At 39.9% G+C, this 6,165-nt stretch overlaps 1 protein-coding gene across 1 annotated transcript in view; it reads right to left on the minus strand.

Annotated features, from left to right (window-relative positions):
- The window catches only part of CPT1A (carnitine palmitoyltransferase 1A), a 33,638-nt gene extending 29,701 nt beyond the window's left edge, over positions 1–3,937 (minus strand). The window contains exon 1 of the mRNA XM_017742160.1: positions 3,885–3,937. The gene's annotated coding sequence lies outside the window, so the exon portion shown is untranslated. The remainder of the gene's footprint in view (positions 1–3,884) is intronic.
- Between the last annotated feature and the right edge of the window lie 2,228 nt (positions 3,938–6,165).

Consider the following 6,165-nt stretch of genomic DNA (forward strand, 5'->3'; position numbering starts at 1 on the left):
ATTCCTGCGCTGCCACGTGCTCGCCAGCAAAGTAGGTAAAAGGGCACAGGCGGAGCCTTGGACTTTTAAACTTGACTTGCCACTGTTCCTAAGGCAGCACCCACATCAATCACTCAGCCAGCACCGAAACAATAGCGTCTTCTAACTGCGGGCATTTGGGTCTGCAGCATATTTGTGCACAGCATACACTAATTAACCTCGTTCCCAACAGAGAGCCATGAACAACAGCTTTTGACTTCCCTAGCAGCTTGGCAGTCTTACTCAAAGGGGAAAAAAAAACCCCGGCACAGTAATTTCTACAACTGATCGGAAATGGCTATTTTCATTCTTTTCAGTGTTCTCTCGTGATAATAATGTATCTTTAAAAAAACACACACACCCCTTAAAGTTTGGTTTATTGATTGTTTGCGAGTTTTTTCCTTTTATTTAAAGGAGAAAACTGCCTGTTCCTTGCTCTTATCTGGTTTTGCTTAAATTCAAACATGCTGTAACAGCTGCAGATGATTCTCCGCTTCCTTTTTCATACCTCTGCTTGAGCCAAACTAAACGAAGTCCAATTTTTTACTCATTGTTATAAACAAACACTGCTAGGCTGGATGTCACTTTTAAGTCAAGAAAATACATTGCACACTAAAAATCCTGTGTGCTGATGGTCTGAAAAACTATGCTGCTACATCTACTATGCATAAAGCATCCTCAGACTGTTACGTTATTTCTGCGGTTTCAGGACATTTACACTGCAAAGACTGAGGTTTAACTCAGACACCTTATGACTTCAGGTTGCAGACACTCAACAGTCGGTGTTAGGGCTTACATGTTGCTACAATCACAGAAGCAGGTAAGGGCTTCAGCTCTGGAAAATCTGAAGCTAAGAGAGGTCCCATGTGCAGGATGCTTCCATTTAAGTCAGGCATGCAAGAAGTTACCTGTGGTTGGCAGTGTCTCTCTGAAGCACAGAGAAGGAACTGCCATGTGCATTTTAAAAAGCATCAAGCCATGACACAAAAGCTAACTGCATTACAGTACACTGCACAAAACAAGGTATTAATTCTTGAAGCAGTTACTCTTGGAAATGCTATTGAGTATGAATCTTTTTATGTTTTTGTAGATTTCATATGCTTTACATGGATAGTGCTAAAAAGAGTAAAGTCACCACCTACACCTCAAAAAGAAGCAAATCCTCAGCTTTAAGAGGATGTCTTCTGCTTCCCATACATTGCTTGGCTTATGCAATTCACTTTTTCCCCCCATTTACTCTTCCTCTTGAATAGAAAACCCCCTGCCATTTCTCCTTGTCAGGATTCTAAACACCTAATGAAGAGAGACATATTACTTAAACACAATTTTCACATCTAGAGCTCCTGCAAAGGAAATTAACAACTGCAGAGGAAAACTGAAGAGGTCTCATTCACATGATCCCAAACACCTAAAACCTCAATGAAAGACTTAATTCTATGACTCCCCTTTCTAGGTAGGCGGATAATTTAGTTTCAGTCTCTCCTCACAGGTTTCTGACATCTATTCATAGGTTAGCTTTTATATGCATATATATATATGATAGGACATATGACTGTCAGTAACCGAACCAAGCTCACAAAACAATTCTCTCCAACTATTCTACTTGGACAACCAAAAATCGACAGCTTTCTACAAAAAGCAATGGCTGCTGCGTACAGTGTCTCTGAGAACATGGCCATGTACCACCACACACAGGTTTGATGCTGTCAGAGCTCTCAAACAGACATCCTTGGCACCCAGGCCAAGAGTGTTCACAGATTGTGGGTAGATTTGCAGCATTATAGGTATGATGGCAGTTCTGAGTTCAGAATTACCTGTATCATGGCATTTCTGAATTCAGAATTACCTGGAAGCCCTCATAACTTCAGGCACATACAAGGTACCACCAATAAAGCAATGAGAAGCATCTTATCACAAAGGCTTTGTCTTCTGACTCCTGCAAAGTTCCAACTAGGCAAGCTTAGAAGCAAAAAAAAACCCAACCCAAAACAAAAGACCAACAAACCACAACTGAAACTTGACCCTAAAGAACTCTTCATTCCTTTCTGAAAATAAACTTACAACTTCAAATTTTAGCTTGGCACTCTGGTTTAAAATACAGACTAGTGAGGAAAAAAGTGTGACACTAAACTATTTAAAATGACATTGCTTAAGGAAGCTTTCAAGATGGGAAGTGGAGGAAAATATCAGAGGAAAGTACATGAAACCCAATTTTAATTAGTAAACATACTTAAAACTATATTAAAATTTCCATTTAAAGGTGGACATCTTGAATGGAGAATGGTTTTGGAAAACTAAGCAAGTACCCCGAAGTCTTGGTCTGACCCCAAACCAGTCTATTTAAAAGAGAAAAGCGAGGGGGAGGGAATCTATTTCTATTAACATGCAAATCAGTAAGAGTTACTGTTTGAATGTTAAAAGAAGCCACAGAGAACTGGAAAATAATTCTGGAGTTCCCAGAAGTTCTCGTAAAAGGCTTTAACTCTGAAACCTCTTTAAATATTGAAAATATTGAAGAAGTTTTATTTAGTATTTAGCTGTCCACACATCAGATCTCCCTTCAGGAGGTGAGCTTGCTATAGCTTTTAAAAGAAAACAGACACCCAAAAGGTTTATTTTGTATGTTTAGTGATAACGTATTTTGACACTTTAGGGTAGATCACTAAATTTTAAGAGTCTGAGGACAGACTTAATGAAATCAAAGCCAGTATTTAAACACTTGAACATCAGCACTGTGTTTGTGCTGAGACAGTGACCAAGTATTTTCTCTCAGGGGTGTAAGCCATCACTATAGAAATTTGCATTTTCTATCTCCCAGAAAGCCAAAACTATTAATGCATTTTTTTTATACAAATCACTAAGTAACTTCTCATGCTCAAATGTGTTGATTTCATATCAGGCACTAAATCAAAAGAAAGAGAATTCCAAACACTGAGATGTCTATCCAATCTCTTCAGGCATTATTACACATTTCACTTGGATTTCTGTTATTGATGGTCCTGTCAGTCCAATCCCTCAGTACCACCTACACAAAGTATTCAGGCTAGACTATGGCAGCTGACTTGGCCTAGACTGTGCTTGCAATGAAATGATATATAGTGAAGCACTACAAAGCCAGTGTCAACATCCTCAAATAACTTTTTAGCACGTTTATTTCCACACTTTGCCACTTACTACAGTTTAATTGACATATACAGTCATCCCAGAAGTGGATGCAAAAAAAACCAAAACCCCACCCACCAGAGAAAAAAACCACCAAACTGAAACTGCCCATGGATTTACAAGTACAGGGAATGAAACTGGGAGCAGTGGCTGAGAAACTAAAGGTTTTCACTGCCATCCAGATGGACCTTGACAGGCTGGAGCAACAGGCAGGCTGAAACCTTGTGAAGTTCAACAAGGAGAAGTGCAAAGTCCCACATGTGGGGAGGAGTAACCCCACACAGCAGCACACACCAGACTGACTGGCTGGAAAGCAAAGCTCAGCAAGCTGCATGTGAGCTAAGAAGGTGCCCTTGCAGCAAAGGCTGCAGAGGGTTCTAACAGAATCCTGGGGACACTAGGAGGACTGTTGCCACCAGGTTGAGGGAAGTGACTCTGCCCTTCTACTCAGTGCTGGTGAGGCCCCATCTCAAAAACTCTGCCCAGTTCTGGGCTCCCCAATGAGAGAAATGAAATTACTGGAGAGAGTCCAGTGAAGAGCCAGTAAGAGGATTAAGGGCTTGAACCATCAAACATGCAGAGATGTTTTAAGAAATTTAATGTAGGAGTTTTCATAAGACACCTGCTGTAAAAAATAAACTTATAGAGCACTAAGGCCTGAACAAGAAATTTTGTGCTTCAATTGCTTTAAATAAATAACGTACCTTGAAATTCAAATTGGTAGCAGCAGCCAAATATTCGAAAAGAGCCAAGTTTTCTGCAATTGACAAAAACGTATGAGTAGTTTGGAGGATAAAAGAAGCTGGACTTTGCAGGAAAAACTGGTTAGAAAATGATTCATCTCAGATTTTCAATGTTATTCCAGTAACTCTGCCTTCGCTGAAAAGCACCAATGTGCCATTATACAAGGTTTTCAAATGCATGTTGGTATTTTAAACACCACTACCTTGTCCAGTGAAAGCCTGCCAGTCTTAAGGCTGCAGGTAGATTTCTGGAGCTGACTTTGAGTGCCACGTATTTTGCAGCGATATGGTGGGAAACTGTGAAAGCTCCTAATAAAAAAATAAGCTTGAAATTCAATGTTACATGTATATACACCTACCTAGAGAAAACACTGACTGCTCCTATCAAATTAAAAACTACTGTATTATCAATAATAAAACTGATGTGACTTCAGTAAAGTATATGAAGGTTTTTCATGGAGTTTGCTATAAATAAAATAATTTCAGGCACTGAAGTACACTGTACAGCAGCATCCAGCACTGACTCGGTAACTCAAGGTCCCATCCACTCCTGGGTCAGACAGTGGTGGGGAGTCAGTCACTCACATAAATGCCAAAATTCTGCCCTACTGCAAGAGGATCAATAAGGTAAGGCAGCTAACCAGAGAATGACAAAAGGATGCCAAAAATGCTTTTACTTGTGTGCATGTGGTGCTCCTTTTATGCATAGTTGAACAAAATTAAAACTAAAGCTATGGAAAAAGCATTCAGTTTATGAGAAATCTAAACAAACAGCAAATTTGTCTAGAGTTCTATGCCTTTCAAAGGAAATTCAGGTCTTGTTATATAGAATCTTCAGTGAACAGTATAGAATATGCAGCTGGAACATTTAAACATATGAACAAAAAGACTGTCTGGTCTCTTATATCTGTTTCTTGGAAATTCTCTTAGGTAATGACACCTTCCTGTATACTGCACTTACGCAAAAAGGTATCAAGATACCAAAGCCTCAAAAAGAACAGTTTATTGAGCTTATACTTAGCTCATGTGACATTCCACAAGGTGCTGACTTCTGAACTTACTATAAAGATTAACCAGACGCAGTTATTCCCTTTTGATTTTCTATTTCTAAATTGCTTCCTTGCCTACTAACCTTCAATAATGTCTGATCATGCTTCAGGATATCGGACGACACTGATACTTGCTGCTTCCAAGTCTTACCAATAACTCAGCTATCTTACAATGACTAATCATATTTTACAGACACAAAATCTTTATGGGAAATATGAGAGGAGTGAAGCCAAATCATATCTGTGCAAAAATTAGCCACAAGGATTAAATTCACTCAAGGCTTCTCAGGTGAACCTAATGACTATGGCATAGAAATAAAAATCAAAGAGTCACTCTCCTTTAAAAGATGAATTAACATAGCCCTGATGAAAACAAAGTTAACCTGACAGGTGTTCTCATGATGCTTTTGTTAGGACAAGTTCTCATATTTGATTATTGCTAATCATTTGCTCCAATCCTTCCCACCCTCACCTACACCTGACAGGTGTGGTCTCCTGGAATTGCAAATGTCTTTAAGGATTTTTCACAACTAAAAGAAGAACAAATGCTGTAGTTCAAGCCAAGGTGGAGAACTGAATACTTCTATTTGCCCAAGTACAGCAATACTGGGACCCACAGCAAATCTCACCCCCAGGAGAGACTCTGAAATTAGAACAGCTTAGAAGTCTTCAGTAACTTGCTGTCCCACTGACAGCTTGTGTCCTGACCTCAGCAGTTTCCCAAGATCACCTGTGGGTGAATTTATTCATTACCCTCTGCAGATATCTCCTTTGGAGTCTTGGGCCAATTTTCTTATTCCCTTTCTAGGCGGTAAACTGGAGCAACGGGTCTATATGGATGGAAAGAGATAATGACAAACAGGCCAATGAATGCAACATAAACATACCCCAACAGCTGTCTTCCCTAAAAGCAGGCTTGAGATCTATTTGTCACGCACAGACCTTCTGTCCCAGAAGCTTACTGCCCCTGGGATCCTGAATAATGCAGGACACACCAAGAGGCAGACTCATTCCAATGCTCCTAGCTCCTAACAGACACTACACTGTAGCAATGGCAAACACACAGCTGTAGCTCTCAAACAGAAAGTCAAGAAAAGCAGCTTGAGCTTTGATTCACACACAGCTTTCAACTGCTCAGAGGGGCTGGATCAGATTGGAACCATTTCAGAAAAACTGATGGCAATGGAGAAAAT

Source organism: Corvus brachyrhynchos, unplaced genomic scaffold, assembly GCF_000691975.1.
Source record: "Corvus brachyrhynchos isolate BGI_N302 unplaced genomic scaffold, ASM69197v1 scaffold115, whole genome shotgun sequence".
NCBI lineage: Eukaryota > Metazoa > Chordata > Aves > Passeriformes > Corvidae > Corvus > Corvus brachyrhynchos.